The sequence below is a fragment of the Lygodium microphyllum genome, chromosome 7 (assembly GCF_053477565.2).
Source record: "Lygodium microphyllum isolate KBCC chromosome 7, Lygodium_microphyllum_v1.1.10, whole genome shotgun sequence".
NCBI lineage: Eukaryota > Viridiplantae > Streptophyta > Polypodiopsida > Schizaeales > Lygodiaceae > Lygodium > Lygodium microphyllum.
Window position 1 is genome coordinate 121,420,218 of NC_141141.1, and position 26,139 is coordinate 121,446,356.

The following is a 26,139-nucleotide window of genomic DNA, read 5'->3' on the forward strand; positions in this document are numbered from 1 at the left end:
ACCTCTTCAAGGAATACGTCCGCGTATTCCTTTAGCCAAGAAGGTCCTTCATTAAACTCTTGCTTCTGATCTAACTTATTGAGCTTAATTAAGTAGACAGGTAATCCTTTTCTGACTCCTTTTATGATTCGAGATACTTTGGCCAATTGGATTCTTGGCACTCCAGCCTCACCTTGAGTTGTGACTAATTCCCTTTCAGGGTTTCGAAAGGAAACTTGACCCTTTCCATAGTGAATGTGGGCGTCATTAGGCTTAAGCCAATCCATTCCGAGTAGACACTCATGGATACCTAAATTCATGACTCTGAATTTGATTGAAGTCTTCTCTCCTCCCAGAAAGAATTCCACCTTAGCAGTTTGCCTGGTACAAGTAACCTCACGACCATTTGCCAATTCCACAAGCAGGGTAGGTGCTTCTATTGTGGCTATTCCTAATCTTTTTGCACAAGCTGGTGAGATAAAGGAATGTGTACTGCCACAATAAATCAAGGTCTTGAAACTTTTACCTTGATAGTTCGACGGTGTCTGAATCACCGAGAATTGGTGATTCGGGCCTTTCTTGTGTAGAGCGGCATGGACTGTCGCCCTTTCAAACTCTGGTTCCGTGGTCGGATCTTCTTCTTCTTCTTCTTTGCACATTTGCCTATTGGAAATGCAAGCAGTTCTTTCTCTGCCTCGGCTAGCGGCTCCTTGACCATGGCCTGTTCCTTGGAAAGGCACTTGTTGGCAATGTCCTCCACCAAGCTTGGGACATTGCCTCTTGAAGTGACCGGGCTCGTTGCAGTGGAAAAAACGGAGGTTTCGGCCATTGCCTTGAGTAGGAACAAAGTTGTTGACATTATTAGTCATTGCTTTCTTTCTTTGTCCTTGATTATGACCTTGAACTCTCTTTATCTAAGGTCTGAATGCTCCTCTGTTCAGGTCATTATAAGACCAAGTTTTGTTACCCCTTGGTCTAGACTGCACTTCTTGAATTATAGGCACCACTCAAATGAGTGCGTCCTGAAGATCTGATGGACGCATAGATTTAAGACGGGTATTTACTGGTGGATTTAAACCTGCACAAAATTTGGACACCTACTGTGTCATGTCCATCAACGGCGCATACTTTAAAAGTGAGACGAATCTAGAATAGTATGCGTTAAGAGTGAGTCCCAGCTATTTTAGCTCGTAGAACTCATTCATTTTCTACGTGCAATATGTAGGTGGCAAGTATCTTCCCTGCACGGCTTTCTTCAGCTTCTCCCATGTAACGGATCCCTCTGCGACCCCTTGATCCCTGCACCATTGCTTCCACCAAAGCCTGGCTTCGCCGATGATCTTTAACTTGGCGAGCATAGCCTGATTGGTGGGTGCAGTACTGGCTACTTTGAAGTAATCCTCCATGGATTCAATCCAAATTTCAGCATTAGCTTGGACGAATCTGCCTCTCCTGTTAAACTCGGGTGGCTGAATCTGCTTGAGAAGGAACTTCTTCTCCTGGATTACAATAGTACTTGATGTAGGAGGCGAACTAGGAACCTGTACTTGGGGTTGTGCCTGGATAAAGGTTTCTTAATGTTATTATATGATAATCGTTATTGATTTATATTACATCTTCAATTCTACTATCACGTAAGCAATGTCGCTACTTAACTTTTTATCAATTCTCATGCACAATCAGACATTGATAAAAAGAAGTCTTATTTGTATTTATATGGGCATAGCCCTTTCAGAATACAACATTTCTTGAGATGATAAGCCAATTGCTACATTTAGTTTGGGGAGAACAACGTTGTATTACATTTATCTACAGGAACTATATAGTAATATGGTTTCGGGTCATGGATTTTCAGGAATCGGTAAATCATTGGAAGTTCAAGATATCCTTTCCGTTGGAATCCATTCTTCTCATGGCGGCCCAACACTTTAATCTTGTCGGCGGGGATTACACGGGTTACTTTCTTATATACATATGAGTTCATCTCAACCCTCCAACCTCGAATATGTAAAGTTGAGTTTACATGAGCTTCCACAAAAATGAACAGCTTCATGACTTTCAGGTCTTCCAACCACTTGATCCTCTTTAGGTTGGTTTGTAGGTAAGCAAACCGGTGGATGGCTACATAGTAGATTCCTGAAGCACCCATCCATCTTCGTTCCATGTACAAAGGTGATGGATTATAGATTTGCTCTAGGATGTTCATCATCTCAACCCTTTGTCTATAATGCAGAGAATGCATTGCAGTCATAAACATGACTCGAAATACCAAGAACTTGTTCCATGCTTCGTAATTCTGTAAGACAGCAATGAAGGTAAGGAAATGTTTGGAACATCAACATTTGCTTTACTTCTTCTTATCAAGATTTCATAAAACAATTCCCTTGTTGGTTGGCTCTGATACCAACTGAAACATGTCCACTTGTATTTTCAGGACACGTCTTAGAAGTCCATCGGAAAGGATGTCTAGAAAGCTTCGCCCAGCACTCCCATGGAATGTTATGGGGTTTGCGATCTAGGACTTTCCGCGTCTGCCATGTAGCGGAAGTATTCCGGCCGTTCCCACTTAGGATCGACTTGAATTAGGGTTTTCCTGATTGGTCATTTCCTAATAGCAAAACTAGCGTCAGACCCAAGCGAACTACTTTACGCAGAAACGCCAGGTCCAAAGCTGATTCACGCTGCACTTGGTTCAAGGAGAATGGGAAACGAGAGGGATGCAAAGCTCAACCTCTCTGCCATAAGGCATAGTCCCATTCCATTCCCCTAAAACAGTGTAAGTCGGGTTCAATCATAACTCTAGTTCAACGCTTTTGTTGTTCACGTTCTTTGACGATCTTCCTGCTGTTCAACGTGATTTGAGAAAAGTTCCCAGCCAACCGGGACCACCCATCCGTAGGACTGACCTGTGGCCCATCCTCCGCACTTTCTTCGGATTGTTTTAGTTATTTAATTACCTAATACATTAGTTGGACATGTAGCAATCAGCTTCTTTAATTAGCCCGTTAGCCACTGGTTCTTTCATGTAATCTTATCACTTGACATAGAAAAACAATATCAGACAAGTTCCTTATTAACAGGTTATCATATTTATCTTTGAAATACATAGATTCCAGCCCGTAGGCTTATCCACAATCCGCCCGAAGGCTATCCAACAATCCACAGGGATCACTAATCCAAGTTTCCGCCCATAGACTAGTATGCGGGCCTCGAGATCCAATCGCGAGTCACGTTAGCATCTTGTGCAGGGCCCGGAAGTTGAGGGATTTACGGCCAGAGCCCCCCCTAGCACCCAAGCGTCCTCCTGCTCCAAGTAGCACTCAACGGAGAGACCTCTCGTGGTGGGTTCTGTCCACTTTCCCAGCGCGGTCAACAACCCCCTTGGTTAGGGTTAGGCAGGCATTCAGGGGTAACTGAAGCTGCCTCTCCCTTCAGGCCTTCAACCTGAAGTACATATATTCATTTATCTTTTAATTCATTGATCAAACAAAGCCAAACAGTGCTCTAAAATCTGTAGCAAGCACAAACATTTCCATTGATCGTTTTTGTTAGCAAATTGCTAATGAATGAATCCCTCCTTTCGAATGTGTCCAGCACTCGATCCGGGATGACTTGCAACTTAGCAAGATTCCCTATATCCTGGGTTAGGGCGTACCCTATTAACCCAACTTGGTCAAACCTTAAGTTCATTGGTTACTTTAGTTTATCGGCTGGTCTTTAGTTTCCAATCAATCTTCTTTACTCAAGGAAGACTACTAAATTAGGATGATTATTCATCCTCTTGCAATATAACTTGCGTAAGGACATGCCAACTTCATTGCGAGAACTTGGCCATTCCCTTGTGATCCAATCACAAGATCATATGACTCTGCACTTGTTGTGCAAGTGTCGCTTCGAACTATGAGACAATGGAGTCATGAAACAATCTGTTTCAGGTTACTAGGCTGGTGTCGTTAGACCTAGGGTTTCCAAGTTTCATCTTGTAAGATTCTTAGGGACAAACCCTAACTCAGTTTACGATTGTATTTCACTGTCCCGACATTCAGTGAATGTGGGCAAGTATTTAAGGTATAGGCATTTCTTGGAATTTAACTTATTCCGATGGAGTACTCTGTGGCTTAGGTGTTTTAGGTTTATGCCTATTTGGTTAACTCTAGAAGATAATTTTGAGATTACTTCCACATGATTTGTTGTCTATACGTAAATTGATTTTTCAACCTAAACTTATCAGTTTGAGGTCAGGCAAGGTTAATTTCAACTAATCTTCCCTTTTCTTTGCAAACAAAATTCATGCTAAATAAGCAACCTTTTTCTTGCTAATTTATGCAGTTCACAACGATAATTTTATAGTGTTTATGCATCGTAAGAATCGTTTCATGCTTTGCACTTTCCATGATGATTCATTGCCATATGGGTTAATAGTGCGAGATGCAGTTTATACTTCTAGGCTTAACCGAAGTATACTATTTTGATGGATAATAATCTAGTCTTATAATTCATTTCAATGCATAAGCTATTTGCTAGAAATGCATTTATAATTTCTTAATTTGCATGTTTTATTAAAAAGTATTGATAACTAAGTTCCTTCGTCATGAACAACTAGGATGAAAATATATCCTATTTCTAATAATTAACCTTGCATGATTGAATTACAACAATATCAAATAAAAATTAGAAAGGAAAACCAGTGTTTGGGGTGAGATATCCACATGGATGTTGGGAGACGACCCTCCCGCGGCTACGCTTTGGACTTTCTTAGGAGGCATTTCCACTGTGCAAGATACTCCACCGTGGCGCTCTTTCGCAATAACTTGCACCGTCCGTCGAAAGCGGTTTTAGAAGGCTTCCTACTTGGAGTCGGGAATTCGAAAGGGGTGTTTCAGAATCTTTCACGACTAAGACTCATTAAGCCATGGGGAAGGCTTAATGGCCTTGTAATGACTCGTTCAAACGAGAAATGAAAAGGGGTGGAATCCCTTACAAGGCTTTTTGTGTGGGAAAGGGAGGTGTTAAAAGATCCTCAACACTCTCTTTCTTTAGCGAGTGGGGGGGAAAAACAAAGCCCAAGGGTATTTTGCATGGGCCAAGGAAAGGGTTTAAATACGGGGGGGGGGGGGGGGAAAGGGTGATAAACCCAAAAGAAAGGGGGCTTATGAACTTTAAATACGAGGGGGTTTCAAGACCAAAAGGAAGGTCTTAAGGGTTAAAACATGGACACGGAGGGGGGGGAGGGGGGATGGGATGATTCCGAAGCCAAAAGTAAGGGGCTAAAGGAGAATTAAAAACACTAGGGGGGTTCCAAAATGCCATGGAAAAGGGGCTTATAGAAGTTAAAACCGGTGGACGGGGGGGGGATGGTTCCAAGGGAAAGGGAAAGGGGTTTAAGCACGGGGGTAAAAGGGGGCTTTAAGGGTTAAACACGGGGTGTGAGGGGGGGGGGGGGGGGGGGGGAATTAACACCAAGGGAAAGGGGGCTAAGAAGGCCCTTTAGAAGCTTCCCCCCCCCAGGAAGCTTCTAAAGCTTCCAACTGGGAGGGGGTAACTAGCCATCTAATGGCGACTTTAGGTGGCAGCAGCGGCTCGACAACCTCGTCCGGGAAAAGTGGTGACGAGGCGGCTCTCACTCCTCACGCATTCCAATCCTCCGTCTCTTGTACCTCACGACAACTATAGGCACAACCTTTTCATCTCCTCCTCTCGATTTTAGCTCCCCACTTGGCAACGCCTCCTCCTGTTTAAATAGGGGAGGGGAGGGGGATCCTCCCTCTCCTAACGTGTCAGGCGGCATGGCATTGAGGCTAAGCAAGCTCCAGCAAGGAGCTTGCCGGCCCTTCTATATCCCTCTCCCCCTCCAGCACGTCCGTCGCCGACGGGAGAAGAAGAAGAAAAATTTCCCATTAACCTTAATAGGAGGTTCATATATGAATTTTTAGTATTTGATATATTACATTCTCTCCCCCTTAGAGGAATCGAGATGTCCTCATCTCGAGATAAACTGGGGATATTGATGGTTGAGAGTGCCTTCATCTACCCAAGTGGCATCCTCTTTGGGATAATCTTTCCATTGGACGAGGCATTCTCTCAGGGATCTAGATCTTAATTGTCTCTCCCTAACATCTAAGATCCTATCAGGCCTTAGTTCAAGGACTCCTTGACTAGGAATTACAACTTGTTGGTCGTCAAGTACATGGTTAGGATTAGGTACATATTTCTTCAATAGGGTGATATGGAATACATTGTGAACCTTTAGGTTCTCAGGGAGTTGCAATCTATAAGCATTAGTTCCTAGCCATTTGAGGATCTTATACGGCCCACAATACCTTGGACTTAGCTTCTTGCAATCTCCTAAGGATAGGGATCTCTTCTTAGGGCGTATACGAATGAAGACCATGTCTTCTTCTTCAAAGAGTCTATCTTGATCCTTCAAGTCCGCGTATGCCTTCTGTCTATCCTTGGCAGCTTGGATGTCTTGTCTTATTGACTTTATTTGGTCATTCATCTCTTCTAACATCTGCCTTGAAGCTTCAACCCTTAAGGTTGGATCTGAGAAGTTTAGGGGACTTTTGCAGTCATGACCATATAATGCTTAGAAAGGCGTCATCTGAATGCTTTGTTGGTAAGAAGCATTGTAGGAAAATTCAACCAAAGGCAAGTATTTAATCCACCTCTTTGGCTCACGACAGCAGTATGCCCTAAGCATATCCTCGATGACTTGATTTACTCGCTCTGTTTGGCCGTCCGTTTGGGGATAGTAAGCGGTGCTAGAACAGAGTTGAGTCCCAATAGCTTCAAAGATAGCTCTCCAGAAGTGTGATGTGAAGAGAGAATCTCGATCACTAATGATTCTTCTGGGTAACCCATGTATCTTGAATATCTCCTTGATAAACAATCTTGCAATGTCTGAGGCTTTATAGTTTGTCTTTACTGGAATAATGTGTGCAACCTTAGTAAGCATGTCAACCACAACCATGATGGAGTTGTATCCTCCCTGGACTTGGGGTAGGCCTACGACAAAATCCATATTGATGAATTCCCATTTCATTTGGGGAATATCAAGCGGTTGTAGTTTCCGTGGCATCATGACATGTTCGGCTTTGATACGTTGTCGAAGGGTTTCAAAAGCAAAGTCGCGACCACAGAGGACTTTGACTAATTTCAGGATAGAAGATTAATCAAGCAAGATCACGATTCAATTTGAAAGAAGATCACCTCAATTTCAGATAATGGTCCTATAATCAACTTGTTCAACATCAACAGCTTCAGCTTCATAAAGGAGACAAATCTGATTTATAAACTGGCTGCTCAAGAATTGAAGTTCCTTGCATCCCTTCTTGCTATTTCAAAAAGAAACACTTTGCAGGTTGTTTGCTGATTAGTACTATATAGGAAACACCAAAATAATCTATATGTTGAAGACTAGACTCTTGCTATACACATCGCAACAAGTATGGGCAATGTGATCCTTCAGAAGTAAAGCCTCAGTTGCAATCCCACTCAACCTTAGAGTGAGAGAGAGTCCTTGAAAATAACCAAGGAGTAAACATTTTGTTGAAAAACGTAGAACACAATTATATAGCACTAAACAACCAACCCATTAGTGCTCATGATCTTTCACAATCAACCGGTTTAAGCATGGAAGCTGCTCCAGTCCCATTATAGCCAAATCTTGGCAATCCTTATCTTTGCATCAAAGAAGTGAACTCAACATATCACTCTACTTGGTTTAAATTTGCAACATCTTCTTAAAAGCAGTCTGTACATGGACCATAGCAAATGAGCCTGCTTCAACATTAACACCAGGCCGTAAAGCATCAGTTGAGGTACCAGTTTAGATACCACATCTGCAGAAATAACGAAGCTTACTCCAACAGAAGTTCCAGTTCTTGTGAAAATGGTTGTGTTAATGCCAAACAGCCTTCCTCCAGAGTCCAACAAAGGTCCACCACAGTTTCCAGCATTGATAGCAGCATCTGTTTGAATGCTTCCCTCAATGACAACACCAGTTTGGTTGTAGATATCTTTGTTCAGCCCACTAACTATGTCTACATTCAGTGTGTGATTGAACCCAAATGGATTTCCTATCGCAAGGCATCGCTGTCCAACTTTCACTTTTGATGATTGTTCTACAGTAATAGGTTGTAGTAACTCAAGAAGTGCATCTTTTTTCAAGACGGCTAAATCTTTCGCCTTGTCAGCCCTTCATCCACTGCAATGCCCTCTAATTTTCTGTGTCTTGCTTCCTCTTCCTAGCATTTGATCCTCTTCCCTTGTTCCATAGCAGGTCCCATCTTGTGCTGCATGACTTCCAAATCAGCTTAATTTGTCACTTTCTGATATAGACATCCTCCTCGGAAGGCTTCGACAAGAAGCACTTCAGCTCAATAAAGATTGTCAGAGCTTAGCTCCTCCTTCATCGATCTTCACCTTAGTTGTCGTAGCATCCTTCAATTGTCACCAAAGATCTCTCTCTGTTACCTCCGAGCTCCATGTCATCCGTCGTTGCATTCCGAAGATGCTTTTTCTTCATTCATAGCTTCTTCATCACTCACAGCTGTGTGTCGTTTTTGATTCCCGCACGTATTGTACTCGCAGCTTCAGTCCGCCATCATAGTCCAACGAAATTGCCAATTTCTCCACTCTTCACTAGATGTACAACAACAATCTCGTATTTGTTTTCATCCGAGCTCTCATGCATTTCTTCTTTACTCTTCATGTGTTACCGCTTTGGTTTTTCCTTCAGCGAATGTCTGCCAGTTTTTGTTGGATGATCGTTGCGTCCTCAGAAAACCATTGCTCACTGAATGGAAAAGCCTTTTCCTCCACCCTGTAAATATCACAAAAACCATCCCTGCCAGTAATTTTCATGTTAAACAGCTTGTTGAAAGAATGCCTCGATCAATTTCTTGGACGTCTGTATGCTCCAATTCTCAGCTTCAACCGCTTTAAAGTCGTCTCCCTGGTTTAGAAATTTCACTCCTCAGACATTGGAGCTTTCCCTTTGAAGTCTGCCTCTAATGGACACCTCCCTCCACAAATTCCCTTTCTCCATGTTCCTTCTTTTCTGTTCCATCTTCCCCAAAACAGCACATCCCTGCGCTTTCGATTCTTTGAAAATATCCCTCTAATTCTTTTTTCAGTCGTTTTCGTCTTCCGCCTTTTTTTTTTCTCTCCTAGAAAACATTCGATCCTCTCCTCTTCAGGCTCCTCCCTTTTTCCAGAAAAGCTACCTTCCCCCCCATAATAGCCATCAGAAAAGCGACTTTTTTTCCCCCAGGTGAGAGTGTCAGAGTGCCGGGCATTGCACTATCTCCATTAATTAAATCGTTGTTAACTGTGATCTGATCCTCTGTGACTGTAGATAGCTTCGGATAATGGCATGTGCAATCATATGTACAACTGGAGAAAGGTTGATAACAAAGAGTGCATCAAGTCAAGTCGGATAATTTTCTTAAACTTGAGCATAGCATAACTTCAGCATGTTCACAAGAAAACCAAGTGCAGGTGTTCCTTCACAATCCATTACAGATGTTATCCTTGGATCATGTGTCTGAACCAATTGCGTAACTCCAAATTCAACCTTGATAGAGTAAATGAGCACATAATAACTTGATGTTAGGCCATAAATTCATGAGAGGGCATGACACAAGTGACCTGCCCCGCATACGCCCTGCATATTAACCTTTTTACATTCCCATTGGCTACTACAAAGAACCTTTCAAGCTCATCATCACTGATCCTCTTAGGTAGTGTAATTCCACCTTTCTCAAGCTCTTGTTTCACCATCAGAAGATTATTATCTTCATTTTCAGACCCTTCAGCATCACTAGTTCCCTTTCAATGCTCCCAAAAAATATCAACCATTGGTTGAAGTAGTCCAAATTCCAATAGTGCATCCTTCATCTCGTCAAGCATTTGTTGGATAGCTTCTAGATCTCGTAAACCAATAGATAATTGAATCAAAACATCAAGCATTACAGCCTATTCCAATCCTTTTGAACCTTGCTCTAATTGGGCCATCAAGGCCTCATAATTTGCCTCTACAAGGACCATAGCCTTCTCAATGTCTCCTTTCCATGAACTAAAATAATGTTAGGTAGTGTCAACTCATTCAGAATCGTACTAGTCTGACTAAAATCTGCATGTACAGAGAAACATATCTGAAAGAAAACTGCACTTTTGTGCATCAGCATCTAGTAGGTTTCCATACTTAGCATATATGCCAACTAGAGCATTAAAGATAAGTTCCTCTTGCTCCAAACCCTCTTCACTATACTGCCCACGCAAAACAAATGCAAACACAATTACTAAATATGTACAAAGTATCAAATGTCACACATACAATATTTTGGTGGATTTCACACCTCGGATGCGCAGCAGTACGACATCCACCCCCTGTAATCCTGCACATCCTCCGGATGGGCCTTATCATCAAGATCCACAAACATATCAATCTCTTCATTGTGCATTTCCGGTATATCAACAAGATTATCTGTCATATCATCTGTCTCTTCCATTGGAGTTTCTTCTCGTTGCTCTTCTCTTGCAAATTCTTCCAATGCATAATCCTCATCATCTCTTTTCTTAAAAATCTTGATTCTTTTTTCTGCAATAGGCACTCTAAGCACTGTCCCATCCAATTCAGTCAGCTCATATGTTGCATTATCAAAGACATGTCTGACTATGTACGGCCCAAACCATCTTTTAACCATCTTTCGAAGTACAGTATGCTGATTTTCAAGGCTGCTATCAAAGACTAATACCCAGTCTCCCTCTTCTATTGCTCTAGGCCGCAAGCAATGCCTGCTGTCAAACCTGTCCTTATTTCTTAGTCTAGCAACCTTCAGCCTGTCAATAGCTAACTGAATATCCTCCGGTCTTCTCTCCAATTGCCGAATCCGAAGATCTAAGAGCTCCTCTCTCGTCAAATCCTCCTGCCAAGGTAAAAGTGACCAAGTCAATGTACAAGTCTCAGTCGGCATAACCGGTTTCTGACCATACATCAACTCTGTAGGCATATATCCTGTGGTAACACTGTGAGTCATACGATCAACCCACAAAGCAAATGGTAGAAGTCTCGGCCATTCTCCAATCCTTCCTCTATATGCTTTGGCTAATGCTTTCACTATTGGCGGGTGCCCTCTTTCACTCTTCCCATTTCCCTCTGGATTGTATGTTGTGGTTAGAGCCAACTTGATTCCTGGTTGAGACAAAAACTCCCTAGCTTCATCTGCATCCAATTCACCGCGATCTGTAGTGATCTTTCCCACACAACCATACCTGCGGAAAATTTCTTCCAATAAGAACTTACACACTGCACTAGTGGTCTTCATTCTCAAAGATTTTCCCTCAACATGATTGGTAAGATCCTCTCTAGCCAAAACAATATATCTCATCTGCCATAGACCCATAGGCATAATAACCAAGTCAACTACCCACTTATAACGAATGCATAGCGGATAGGTCAGATGAAGCTCATCTCGATGACGCACTACCGAACACATCTGGCAGTCTCTGCAAGTCTCTACAAAGTGAGAAACATCTCTATACATGCCTTTCCACCAATATTTCTCCTTGATTTTCTCATAAGTAGCCCACACTCCTCTATGACCAGCCCAAGGACTCTTATGAAACTCCCTCATCACCTGTAACTGTGTCTCTCTATCGCAGACAACTCGCAAAGGTAATCCACCTCTTTTCTTCAGATGCTTCCAAAGAAATCCGTCCTTGAGAAAGTAACCATAGGATTTTATTCTGATCTTCTTGAACTCTTCATCTGTCCATTCATCTTTTTTGCTTAGTGTACTAAGGTACTTGCCAATCTGCAACCATTCTCCAACATAGAGTTCTTCTATGAAAGCCACAATATCATAGACATGACAAACATAATCAACCATAGCGGCTGAAATTTCTGCATTATCCTCTTCTGCAAGTAGTATTTCCTCATCTTCATATCTGGCTCTAGACAACATATCTGCCACTGGATTATCCTTCCCTGCTATGTGTTTAAATTCTGGATTTAATGACTTAATGTATGCAATCCATCTCAACATAGCTATATCCGGAGTATAGCAACTCGTAATCATACCAATCAATGGCAAGCAATCTGTCTCTACCACAACTGAGGCTCCAATAAAGTACTCCTTGTCACATTTGAGAGCCGTAACAATTCCCAGTAACTCCCTCTTGATTTGCGGATATCTTCTCTGTCTCTCATTTAGGACTTTCGCCCCAAACCAAATAGAATATCTATTTCCATCTGCATCATCTTGACCCACAGCCCAACCTATGCCAATTGGACTAGTGTCAACTGTCAATACAATAGGCTTTCCACAATTATAATCCTCTTTCCTGAGAGTAGGAGCAATCTGCAATAGCTTCTTCAATTTCCGCATGGCTGTAGTGTGGCTCTCATCCCAATAGAATTTCTGCCCCTTTCGAAGCAGCTGATATAAACAATCTGCTATGTGTGCAAAATGGGGTATCCAAATCATATAAAACACACAAGCTCCAATGAATCTCCGTACCTCTGAAGTGGTAGAACAATACTCCGTAATCTTACCTATAGCATCCACCTTATCAGGTGAGGGTTTTCTGCCATAATATCCACACATATGTCCAACAATGGCAACCTCATTCACTCCAAAAATAGATTTTTGCCCTGATAGTGTCAAGTTCACTTCTTCTAACCTCGCCAAAATCTTCTCACAAGGTGAAATATGATCAGCCACAAAGTATCTGCATCCCTGCTCATTTAGACTCTCATTCTTCTCTTCTTCTGCACACCCCTTAATGGGCACATTATCCAAGAAAGGCATGGTAAGCTGAGGTATATAATCATGAAGGACCTTATGCATGGCATTCATCATATGCGCAACAGAATTAGTGGCACCTTGAGGCAAGGTACACATCCTGACAAGCCCAATAGGAGTTCTCATGGTGGTTATATCCCTGCTTTCCAAAGCCAACTGAAATTGATCATATCTCGAATACAAATCACCTAAAGAATAGATGGCACGTCTAGCAAATGCTTCTGCAAACTCATCCACAACTGGACCTACACCAACATTCCTGATAGTAACTCTGTTTACTGGTTGCATGTCCTGTATAAATCGGAGAGTACCATTCTTCTTTGGAACTGTAAACCACCTGTTTGAGTATGGTGCAGATGAAGGCTCAAGAATTCCCATCCTGATTTTCTCATTCAATAAATCAATCAGCTTTGGCAGGTGTGCCTTATGCACTGGAATAGGTCGGATGTTCCATGGAATATGAGGAATAGTAAAGATCACCATAGGAGCAATAATATCTGGATTCACACATCCAATCTCATGCGGAAAAAAAGCAAACCCCCTTCCATGTCGCTCAAGCATATCCTGAAAGCATTTCTTCTATGTGGATAGCAAGAAATCACCATTTCCAAATTTCAATTCAGCAAGAGTCTCTGCTGAAAATTTATGGCCTATATGCTCCGGATTCCTCAAAATTGGCTGTTTGGCAGCCCTCTATATTTGCTGATCACTGTCAGGTGGAAGCAGTACAGCTACCGGCTTCACCTTTTTATCCACAGCCTTGTATTTCGTGTCAACCTTGGCTTCATTATGAACCTCTGCATTACTCAAATCTTGCTGTAAATCAGCAATTCTGCACTCCATTGGCTGAATATCCTCAACCCTCTGCTCTACCGACTACATAGGAACAGCCCTAAACTCTGGATGCTGAAATATTTCAGCAGTAAACTCTGTTGGCTGAAAGTTTTCAGCCCTCTGTGTCTCTATAAGCTGATCATAATCAGCCGGAAATTCTGTTTGCTGAATTTCTTCAGCACTTAACACTTTTTGCTGAGTCATCTCAGCCTCTGACTCAATTTGTGACACAAAATCTGCAATTTCATGAAACATGTCCAGGGATTGCACTAATACATTACTGTGACAACTCTGCATATCAATTTTCAGCATATTCTCCATCTCTATCATCGTATATGCATAAATCATGCTGTCATACATCCCATCTATATGTTCATCATCTTCTAAAATCCCTGCATTTTTCAAATTTTTCTCCTTCCTGCATATGTACTGCCTGGCAGCTCTAGGCAACTTAGAAGTCTTCTGATAACTCATCGAACTGTTTGCTGAAATCCCAACAAAACTGGAGGAGAAAACACTGCTGCCAGGGGGCGAGAACTCCAATCTCCTCTGCTCTGTACCACCGTCGTCTCGCGAAACGGCGATACCTAATGAAAACCCGAATCCCTCACAGTGGGCAAAGGTGCATCTCTGAGAGTATCCCTGTTTCTAACATGGTTCACACACACAGTCATAAACTGAACTACTCTCATACCATCTTTACTGCAAATCCGTGCATAAGCAGATCCATCATCCATTACCTTTGTTTCCATGAGCATCTCTGTGATGAATGGCTGTCCAAGAATTATGGGATAAGAGCATGAATCCTGCACAAAGAAATGGAAATCCTCCTCTACATCTCCAATAGAAACCCTGACACTAGGACAGGCAGCATATAAATCACCTGCAGTGTTGTTGGCAGCTCTCATACGCCACCCATGCTCTACATCCATAAGCCATCTGTTACTCTCATAAACTCCACGAACTATGAGATTAATCTCTGAACCATGATCCACCAAAGCAACATAAGGCACCTGTTTCTCTCCAATTTTTACCATCGTCTGTGTAGTTGCCCTAGCCCAATGACTCCGCGAAAAGTGACTACGCGGTATCAAGACAGCCTCATCAGTTTCAGCATAATGCATAGGCTGAACCCTCTTCTCTATCTACGGAAAAACAGAAGCATTCTCAACCATAACCTCATCCTCATCCTCATCCAACTCCCCAATCAAAACTCCCTGTGTATCAGTAGTAGGCAATGCATGTCTTTTCCTCTTCAGGACCTCTTGGAACTGATCTTGAAACTCTCTTTTCGAGATGCCCAAAACCTCAGAAATAGTGAAAGTCACCTCACTGCCAAGTATCTTGTCATTAAAGATTTTCTTCATGTTTGTAGATGTCTCAATATCAGACATCAATCTAAACCCTGGCTGCTTTCTCTCTCTAGGCTCTTGCATCTTTTCTCTCTTTTGAGCATCTTCCATCTGTCGTTCTGGCCCTGGTCTCAAAGACGGTCCTGCAGTAGGTGGAGTAACAAACTCACCCCCTCTAGTATTTTTATTTGGACTTGGATTTTCTTCATTCCTCTTACGCTTCTCCTCAACAAGTACATCTGCTCCCTGAGACTTAGCCAAGTAGGCATAAATAGAGTACCTGTCAACAGGCGAATCCCAACCTGTCTCAGATATGATGCTAGAGCCTGCACTAGTCAAAACAGTTTGCTGAATTTTTCCCTTGTTTGCAATCTCCATAGCATAAGTCCATAATGCTGACTGATTCTCTGATCCCTTCTCAATCTGAACTCCATATGCAGAAGCATCTCCTCTAGCTGCCACATAAGAAGTACGTGCAGCCATGTCATCCACTAACTTCTTCATTCCGCCTTTACCAAAGTTGGTAGCAAGCGGAGCTCCTGTTTTAGTCAACCAAATCTTACCATCTTGTCCCCAAAATACCAAATTCTTCCTCCTTGCATCCTGAAAAGATTCACAATCCCTGTAATGCTGATGGTCCGTACTATCATACCAAATACATCTTCGATCTCTCCTAGGTGCACTAGGAGCACTCCTAGGTGCAGTAGGAGCACTAGAAGAAATAGTAGTGCAGTCGAAGCAAACTGCTCTTTCAATTTTCCCACCAACTCCACTTTAACTGACTCCAGTGTCAAATCCGTTATGCCTTTGATTATGTCATCAAGAGAGGTAGGCACCGACGGAGTGGATGGTTTTGGAACAGAAGGTGCTGGCATCGGTCGTGGAAACAGTAGGCATTGGCATAGGCCAAGAAACTGGCTGAGGAGGAGAAGAAATAGCAGGGATAGAAGCAGGCATAGGAGCAGATGATGGTGTCGGTGTCATAGAACCATTTTGTAGGCGAGTCTTTCATATCCTTCTCTTGGTCAAAGTCGAGACTGCATCCTGGGCATCTTGCCAATCTGTTTTAAGACCCATAGGCTTCGTGCGATCCTCAAGAAGCTCTCCCAATTCTTCCTAAAGACCAGGATCTGCAGCTTGCAAGAAAAGCTCAACTTTCTCAACATCTAATGCTCTTTGTTCAATGGCATCAAGCTGACTATACCTCTCTTCAAATTCTCGAATCAACTCTGAAGCAGCTAAACCTTTGTTTGGCATGTAGTCCCACTCTTGGAATGACCGTCATGTAGCCATTCCAAAGTCCTCAAGGAAATACTATTCTTTCAGGGCCTTCTTAAAATCTTGCCAATGTGAATTTTGAATAAAAAGATCAGTCACTTTTGCCCTCAAGGCGGGTGTGACAAGACGAAGGAAGTACTTACTCATAAGTCCAGCTAGAACTCCAAAAAACCCCATCTTGATCTCATATGTCTTCAAATATGCTGAAACATTACGGCCATCAAATAGCTTATTCTCATTCTCATCTGCTTCAATCGCCTTAGTCACGCTGTTTACATTCTCCTGCTCTGAATATAGTTGCATTTGCTGAGACAACTGTTGTTGATACAATTGCTGCTGCTGCTGCATATACAATTGTGTTTGCTGATTTTGAAGCTGCATATACATGGACATATTCTGCACAATCTGCTTTAGATCATCTGTTGAAGTACTTGACGTAGCAGTCATTGATGGAGCTGAAGTAGAGGACGCGGCTGGAACTGTAGAAGAGGCTGAAATAGATGCTGAAGTATCTCCCATCCTGAAATTTCTGCGATGCTTTCACGTCGGGTTCACCAAAGATGTCGAAGGGTTTTCAAAAGCAAAGTCATGACCACAGAGGACCTTGACTAATTTCAGGATAGAAGATTAATCAAGCAAGATCACGATTCAATTTGAAAGAAGATCACCTCAATTTCAGATAATGGTCCTATAATCAACATGTTCAACATCAACAGCTTCAGCTTCATAAAGGAGACAAATCTGATTTATAAACTGGCTGCTCAAGAATTGAAGTTCCTCGCATCCCTTCTTGCTATTTCAAAAAGAAACACTTTGCAGGTTGTTTGCTGATTAGTACTATATAGGAAACACCAAAATAATCTGTATGCTGAAGACTAGACTCTTGCAATACACATAGCAACAAGTATGGGCAATGTGACCCTTCAGATGTGAAGCCTCAGTTGCAATCCCACTCTACCTTAGAGTGAGAGAGAGTCCTTGAAAATAACCGAGTAAACATTCTGTTGAAAAACGTAGAACACAATTATATAGCACTAAACAACCAACCCATTAGTGCTCATGATCTTTCACAATCAATCCGTTTAAGCATGGAAGCTGCTCCAGTCCCATTATAGCTAAATCTTCACAATCCTTATCTTTGCATCGAAGAAGTGAACTCAACATATCACTCTACTTGGTTTAAATTTGCAACATCTCCTTAAAAGCAGCCTGTACATGGACCATAGCAAATGAGCCTGCTTCAACATTAACACCAGGCCGTAAAGCATCAGTTGAGGTACCAGTTTAGATACCACATCTACAGGAATAGCGAAGCTTACCCCAGCAGAAGTTCCAGTTCTTGTGAAAATGGTTGCGTTAATGCCAAACAGCCTTCCTCCAGAGTCCAACAAAGGTCCACCACTGTTTCCAGCATCTGTTTGAATGCTTCCCTCAATGACAACACCAGTTTGGTTGTAGATATCTCTGTTCAGCCCACTAACTATGTCTACAATCAATGTGTGATTGAACCCAAATGGATTTCCTATTGCAAGGCATCGCTATCCAACTTTCACTTTTGATGATTGTTCTACAGTAATAGGTTGTAGTAACTCAGGAAGTGCATCTATTTTCAAGACGGCTAAATCTTTCGCCTTGTCAGCCCTTCATCCACTGCAATTCCCTCTGATTTTCTGCGTCTTCCTTCCTCTTCCTAGCATTTGATCCTCTTCCCTTGTTTCATAGCAGGTCCCATCTTGTGCTGCATGACTTCCAAATCAGCTTAATTCGTAACTTTCTGATACAGGCATCCTCCTCGGAAGGCTTCGACAAGAAGCACTTCAGGTCAATAAAGATTGTCATAGCTTAGCTCCTCCTTCATCGATCTTCACCTTAGTTGTCGCAGCATCCTTCAATTGTCACCAAAGATCTCTCTCTCTTACCTCCGAGCTCCATGTCATCCGTCGTTGCATTCCGAAGATGCTTTTTCTTCATTCATAGCTTCTTCATCACTCACAGCTGTGTGTCGTTTCTGATTCCCGCACGTATTGTACTAGCAGCTTCAGTCTGCCATCATAGTCCAACGAAATTGCCAATTTCTCCACTCTTCACTAGATGTCACAACAACAATCTCGTCTTCGTTTTCATCTGAGCTCTCCTGCGTTTCTTCTTTACTCTTCATGTGTTACCGCTTTGGTTTTTCCTTCAGCGAATGTCTGCCAGTTTTTGTTGGATGATCGTTGCGTCCTCAGAAAACCATTGCTCACTGAATGGAAAAGCCTTTTCCTCCACCCTGTAAATATCACAAAAACCATCCCTACCAGTAATTTTCATGTTAAACAGCTTGTTGAAAGAATGCCTCGATCAATTTCTTGGACGTCTGTATGCTCCAATTCTCAGCTTCAACCGCTTTAAAGTCGTCTCCCTGGTTTAGAAATTTCACTCAGACATTGGAGCTTTCCCTTTGAAGTCTGCCTCTAATGGACACCTCCCTCCACAAATTCCCTTTCTCCATGTTCCTTCTTTTCTGTTCCATCTTCCCCAAAACGGCACATCCCTGCGCTTTCGATTCTTTGAAAATATCCCTCTAATTCTTTTTTCTATCGTTTTCGTCTTCCGCCTTTGTTTTTTTTTTCTCTCCCAGAGAACATTCGATCCTCTCCTCTTTAGGCTCCTCCCTTTTTCCAGAAAAGCTACCTTTCCCCCCACAATAGCCATCAGAAAAGCGGCTTTTTCTCCCCCAGGTGAGAGTGTCAAAATGCCGAGAATTGCACTATCTCCATTAATTAAATCGTTGTTAACTGTGATCTGATCCTCCGTGACTGTAGATAGCTTCGGATAATGGCATGTGCAATCATATGTACAACTGGGGAAAGGTTGATAACAAAGAGTGCATCAAGTCAAGTCGGATAATTTTCTTGAACTCGAGCATAGCATAACTTCAGGATGTTCACAGGAAAACCAAGTGCAGGTGTTCCTTCACAATCCATTACAGATGTTATCCTTGGATCATGTGTCTGAACCAACTACGTAACTCCAAATTCAACCCTGATAGAGTAAAGGAGCACATAATAACTTGATGTTAGGCCATAAATTCATGAGAGGGCATGACACAAGTGACCTGCCCCACATACGCCTTGCATATTAACTTTTTCACATTCCCATTGGCTGCTACAAAGAACCTTTCAAGCTCATCATCACTGATCCTCTTAGGTAGTGTAATTCCACCTTTCTCAAGCTCTTGTTTCACCATCAGAAGATTATTATCTTCATTTTCAGACCCTTCAGCATCACTAGTTCCCTTTCAATGCTCCCAAAACATATCAGCCATTGGCTGAAGCAGTCCAAATTCCAATAGTACATCCTTCATCTCGTCAAGCATTCAGAATCGTACTCGTCTGACTAAAATATGCATATACAGAGAAACATATCTGAAAGAAAACTGCACTTTTGTGCATCAGCATCTAGTAGGTTTCCATACTTAGCATATATGCCAACTAGAGCATTAAAGATAAGTTCCTCTTGCTCCAAACCCTCTTCACTATAGTGCCCACGTAAAACAAATGCAAACACAACAACTAAATATGTACAAAGTATCAAATGCCACACACACAACATTTTGGTGGATTTCACACCTCGGATGCGCAGCAGTACGACAACGTTGGCAAGACAAACACTTGGTGACATATTTGACAACGTCACCTTTGAGCCTCTCCGAATGGTAGCTCTTCCTAATTGCATTAAGAGTCTTGGCATAGCTAGGATGTCCTGAGAAAGGGGAATCATGAGCTTCCCACAATATCTTTTGCTTAAGTATCTGGCTTGCTAGTATACACAGCCTTGTTCTATAATAGACAAGTCGATTATTGATAGAAAATTCATGATACTTAGCCTACAATTTTTTATTCTGATATTTTATAGAGATCTCCCTTAGCATTGTTTGGTAGGCTGGATCATGGCATGCATCCTCTCTAGCTAACTCAAGTATTGGATTGTTTGGTATAGATACTTTTGTAGCTAGAGATCTAGCTGTTGATGGGTTCTGTAAGATTAGAGAATTAAGGAATGCCTTGTGACTGAGTGCATCGGTAACGAATTCTCTTTTCCTGGTCGATACTTGATTTCAAAGTCATATTCCTCCAACACTTCAATCCACCGACGTTGCCTCATGTTGAGCTCATTCTAGGTAAAGATCCATTTGAGACTCTTATGGTCAGTTACTAGAGTAAACTTGTTACCCAATAGGTAGTGCCTCCAAAGCTTTAGAGCATGGATGACAGCTAGCAATTCCAAATCATGCGTAGCATAATTCTTTTCATGACTCTTCAATTTCCTTGAAGAGTATGCTACAGGATGACCTTCCTGCATGAGTACGCACCCCAAAACAAGAATGCTAGCATCAGTTACTATCTCGAACTCTTTATTGAGGCCTAGAAGTTTTAGAATCGGTGTTGATAGCAAACTTTGCTTCAATCTGTCGAAGCTATTTTGTTCGAGAGTTGACCATGCAATGCAAGTTTGCTTCTTCAGTAAGTCCATCAGGGGTGCTGCAATCAAAGCATAGTTTTTGATGAAGACCCTATACCATCCTGTCAATCCAAGAAAGCTACATATTTCCTTGACAGATGTTGGTATTGGCCATTCAAGCACATCTCTAACCTTGGCTGGGTCCACTGAGATTCCTTCTGCTGATACTATGAAACCTCGATATTCAATCTTGCGTTTGAAGAATGCACACTTCTTCATCTTAGCATACATCTTATGTGACCTCATTGTCTCAAGGACAATTCGAAGTTGGGGTTCATGATCTTCTTCTTGTTTAGAATAGACTAAAGTGTCGTCGAAGAAGACAAGCACGAAATCAAATATGGCCTAAAGATATCCTACATTAACCTGTTGAAGGTGGCAGGTGCATTCATAAGTCAGAACGACATAACTAGGAACTCAAAGTGCCCATATCTTGTATTGAAGGCAGTCTTGGGGATATCTTCTTCCTTGATCCTTATCTGATAGTAACTTGTCAATCTTGGAGAAGATCTTTGCACCCTAAAGACGATCAAGAAGCTCATCTATTCTAGGAATAGGATACTTGTTCTTGACCGTTCATTGATTCAATCCTCGGTAATCAATACATAGTGGAAGTGTCCCATCTTTCTTTTTCTGGAATAGTACTGGTGATCCCTAGGGTGAACTGCTAGGACGGATGTAGCCCTGATCTAGCAGTTGCTTGAGTTGTTCTTTGAGCTCAATTACTTCTGGTATGGACATTCTATAAGGTCTCTTTGCAATTGGCACAGCTCCTGGTACTAACTTAATCTCATGACCCACTTTTATTTGAGACGGGAGTTCTGTCAACTCTTCATGGAATACGTCTGCGTATTCCTTTAGCCAAGAAGGTCCTTCATTAGACTCTTACTTCTGATCTAACTTGTTGAGCTTAATTAAGTAGAAAGGTAATCCTTTTCTGACTCCTTTTATGATTCGAGATACTTTGGCCAATTGGATTCTTGGCACTCCAGTCTCACCTTGAGTTGTGACTAATTCCCTTTCAGGGTTTCGAAAGGAAACTTGACCCTTTCCATAGTGAATGTGGGCATCATTAGGATTAAGCCAATCCATTCCGAGTAGACACTCATGGATACCTAAATTCATGACTCTGAATTTGATTGAAGTCTTCTCTCCTCCCAGAAAGAATTCCACCTTAGCAGTTTGCCTGGTACATGTAACCTCACGACCATTTTCCAATTCTACAAGCAGGGTAGGTGCTTCTACTGTGGCTATTCCTAATCTTTTTGCACAAGCTGGTGAGATAAAGGAATGTGTACTGCCACAATAAATCAAGGTCTTGAAACTTTAACCTTGATAGTCTGACAGTGTCTGAATCACCGAGAACTGGCGATTCGGGCCTTTCTTGTGTAGAGCGGCATGGACTATCGCCCTTTCAAACTCTGCTTCCATGGTCGGATCTTCTTCTTCTTCTTCTTCTTCTTACATTTTCCTATTGGCAATGCAAGCGGTTATAGGAGCCATAGGAGCCACAAGATTTAGCAGAGGGGTGCCCTCTGTGTGTATAAATCAAGGTGAAGTAGTCAGTTATGTATGGAAAGCTCCCTATGCTAGGAGTCCAAATGGGAGAGCCATAGGAGCCACAAGATTTAGCAGAGGGGTGCCCTCTGTGTGTATAAATCAAGGTGAAGTAGTCAGTTATGTATGGAAAGCTCCCTATGCTAGGAGTCCAAATGGGTAAACTATTGGACTACACTTTGAAACTTATGTCTACAAACACATTAGTTAGGTAAACCATTTTGTATTATCTAGATGCTCCTGGCCTTGAGGCCATGAGGATTGTTTAGTGTGTGTAGGAGACTACTGATAGAGCTAGTGTCAGGACCATTTTTGGTGCAGATACGTGGTATCTTTGTCAGCAGCTTACTAACAAGGGATAGTTCTCAAACCTTGGCTGGACCTAGTTCAATATATCCTTATACAAATCTTCAAGGTTAGATTCAATGTCAAGAAATATCTGAAAGTGCTAAATGAATAGTAGAGATCCTTAGAAGGTATTCTCCTAAGCGTAATAGTCCAATATCACTAAGAGTGAGATGTCTTACTAACCCAAATATCCCAATTTTTCCGTTAGGAGGAGAAGAAAGCTTAAGCATTCCCCTTTTCTCCAAAAGTTAGTCTACTTTGAGTGGGAGTGTAATTTCCCTTGACACAAACCCCTAGAGAAAACCTGGTCCTTATTATGAAACAATTAATTGTGATACCTGTATGAATGGTGGATTGTCCTGTGCTTAGTTTTTCCCTACCCATTTTTAATAGGTTAGTAAAAGAAGATTTTATATACATGTGGGGAGATTGTAGTCAATCTTGTATCGTGCAAATCTTAGAATTCTCTTCTCTCATAGTATTTTTTACTTTCTTATTTTATTCTCAAATATTGGCTACTCCATGGTGAAGGCAAGCAACATTGGTATTAGACCAAGCTGTTTGGTTCAAAGTGTCAACATCAAGAAGAGACTTATCCATCTCCTAAGTGTGCAAGCCAAGTAAAAGTGGAGCGATACGAGTGTCACCGAGTTGTTGAGATACATCCTACGCTCCATTGATTTTGAATCCATTATAAAAAATGCTTTTTGTGCTCTTCAAGAGTGCTTCATTTTTTTAAAGGTTGCTAAAATATCACATATTACCACTTAGAAACACGATGCTCAAGTTTCATGATGCATGATTAGTGTTACAAAAACTTGGCATGGACTATAACATCATCCATGCATGTGTCAATGATTGTGTGTTGTTTCGAGGAGACTACGAGACTATGGAGACATGTCTGAAGTGTGGTGCTCACAGGTATTGATAGGAATTGATAGGAAAAATTGTCCCTGAGAAGATTCTCAAAAACTTTTCACTTATACCACATATACATCATATGTTTGGTACGTCATGCATGGTGAGCTTAACAATGTGGCATATGCAAAATAGATCCACAGATGGAGTCCAAAAAATATTAGTAAATTCATGCACATGGAGCCACATTGACTCCACCTTTCCAAGCTTTGCATGAGAGGCAAGGAATCTTCAACTTGTCTTGCTATGGATGGCGTGAATCCATTCGGTCTCCACTTAACTTCTTATAGTGTGTGGCCTATAGTCCTTATAAACTATAATATCATGCCATGGCTTTTTACAAAGAAAGGACACTTGATCCTTAGCTTGCTCATTCTTGGGCACCACAAAGTCAAGAACATGGATGTCTACCTCTATCCATTAGTTGATAAGCTTAAGATTTTGTGGGAGGAGGGGGTTGTTATGGAATACATGAGCAAGCACTTCAATCTCTAGTAGGTGAGGGTGACACTCTAGAATAGCTTCGGATGGAGAAGGTTTTGGGAGGTGTTGTGCATATGTAGATTCTATGAGCCCATGGTCCATTATAGAGAGGGTTACTACTCCTCACTGTCATACCGATTCTAGAGAGATTAGCTCAAGTGGATGCTGTGGAGGCAGCAATGCAGTGTCTCCATCTCATCGATCTAATGGAGCATTAGTCCTTACAAGCACTCATCTCATGGTGTTGTCAAGATTGTGGGGGAGAAGAAAGGAGTCTTACTTGTAGCTCTCTTGCTTGCACAATGGAGGAATACACACAGAGGTGGAGGCTGAAAATAGTTTTCCTCTTCTTAGTTGTGTAAGCCAAAAAAAAGTCACATACAAAGAAATAGAAGAACCCTATATATGGGTCTCAAACCAAACTCAACTAACTAAGGTGGCATATTAACTGAGCCACGAACTAGAGTAGATAAGGATAGCTATCATGTAGCTATTATTCATGGGCGGTGTACCAACCGCATCTGCAACTGACACGTCGGTGACATAAATGCACAACGGTCACCCTGGCATATCACGAGTGGAGCTCGATATCTCAACACTCCCCCTCGAGCTCAATCCTAATTCTTGCACACCAAGCAGGTCTCTGAACTTGCGCAGCTTCTCTGCGCCCAATGCCTTCGTGAATATGTCAGCTACCTGATCCTCTGTGCTGACATAAACTAGATCAATAAGACCTAGTAAAACCCTCTCCCGCACATAGTGATAATGCACCTCAATGTGCTTTGTTCTAGCATGATAGACTGGGTTATTTGCCAAGTGTATATTGCTCATGTTGTCACAATAAATGACAACTGGCCCATCTGTAGGCTGATGCATATCATAAAGTAGCTTATGCGACCAAGCTACCTCACATGCAGCCATTGCTGCACCCCTGTACTCGGCCTCTGTGCTCGACAAAGCAACTGTAGGCTATTTCTTGCTGCTCCAAGTGACTGCAACACTCCCAAAAGAGAACACATATCCACTGGTAGATCGTCTATCAGAAATACTACCAACCCAATCAGCATCAGTGTATCCATGCAGCTGTATCTGAACCCCAGTCTTATAAAATAGTCCATACTGCAATGTGGACTTCACATACCTGAGTATGCGTCTAGCCGCATCCAAATGTGGTTTCCTTGGAGCCTGCATAAACTGACTTACCAGCCCAACAGCATAGCTCAAATCTAGCCTGGTAATAGTCATATAAATCAAGCTTCCTACTATGCGTCTGTCATGGTAGGGTATTCCAGAAGCTCACCTGCATCTGCGCTCAGCTTCACATTCTGCTCCAAAGGAACTGAAATAGGCTTACAGTCTGTCATCCCATATTTGGACAGCATGTCCAATCCATACTGCCTCTGCAAGAGTTGTATCCCACTTGGTGATCTAATCACCTCAATGCCCAAGAAATAACGCAGCTCTCCCAAATCCTTCATCTCAAACTTCTGCTTCAATAGCATTTTCACATGAAGGATATCTTCATCACTGTCACCTGTCATAATCAAATCATCAACATAAATGACAAGTAGCATAATACCTTTCTCTGTTTTTCTCACATAAAGTGAGAAATGTGCCTTGGAAATCTGAAAACCAATAGTGACAAGATATTGTCCTATCTTGTCAGACCATGCTCTAGGTGCTTGCTTCAAGCCATACAAGGCTTTCTTCAACCTGCAAACAAACTCAGGATGAACAGCATTCACATAACCTGGTGGCTGCTCCATATAGACCTCTTCTTGCAAATCACTATGCGAGAAGGCATTCTTTACATCCATCTGATGTAAAGACCATCCTTTGATGCAACCATAGCAATGACTGCTCTTACGGTTGCCATCCTTGCAACCGGGTTGAATGTTTCTTCATAGTCAATGCCATATGTTTGTGCATATCCCTTGACTACTAATCTTGCCTTGTATCTGTTCACAGAACCATCTGCATTGTGCTTCACCTTATAAACCCACTTACAGCCAATTGCATTCTTACCTTTAGGCAAAGGTACCAATTTCCATGTAGCATTTGCTTCCAAGGCATCCATT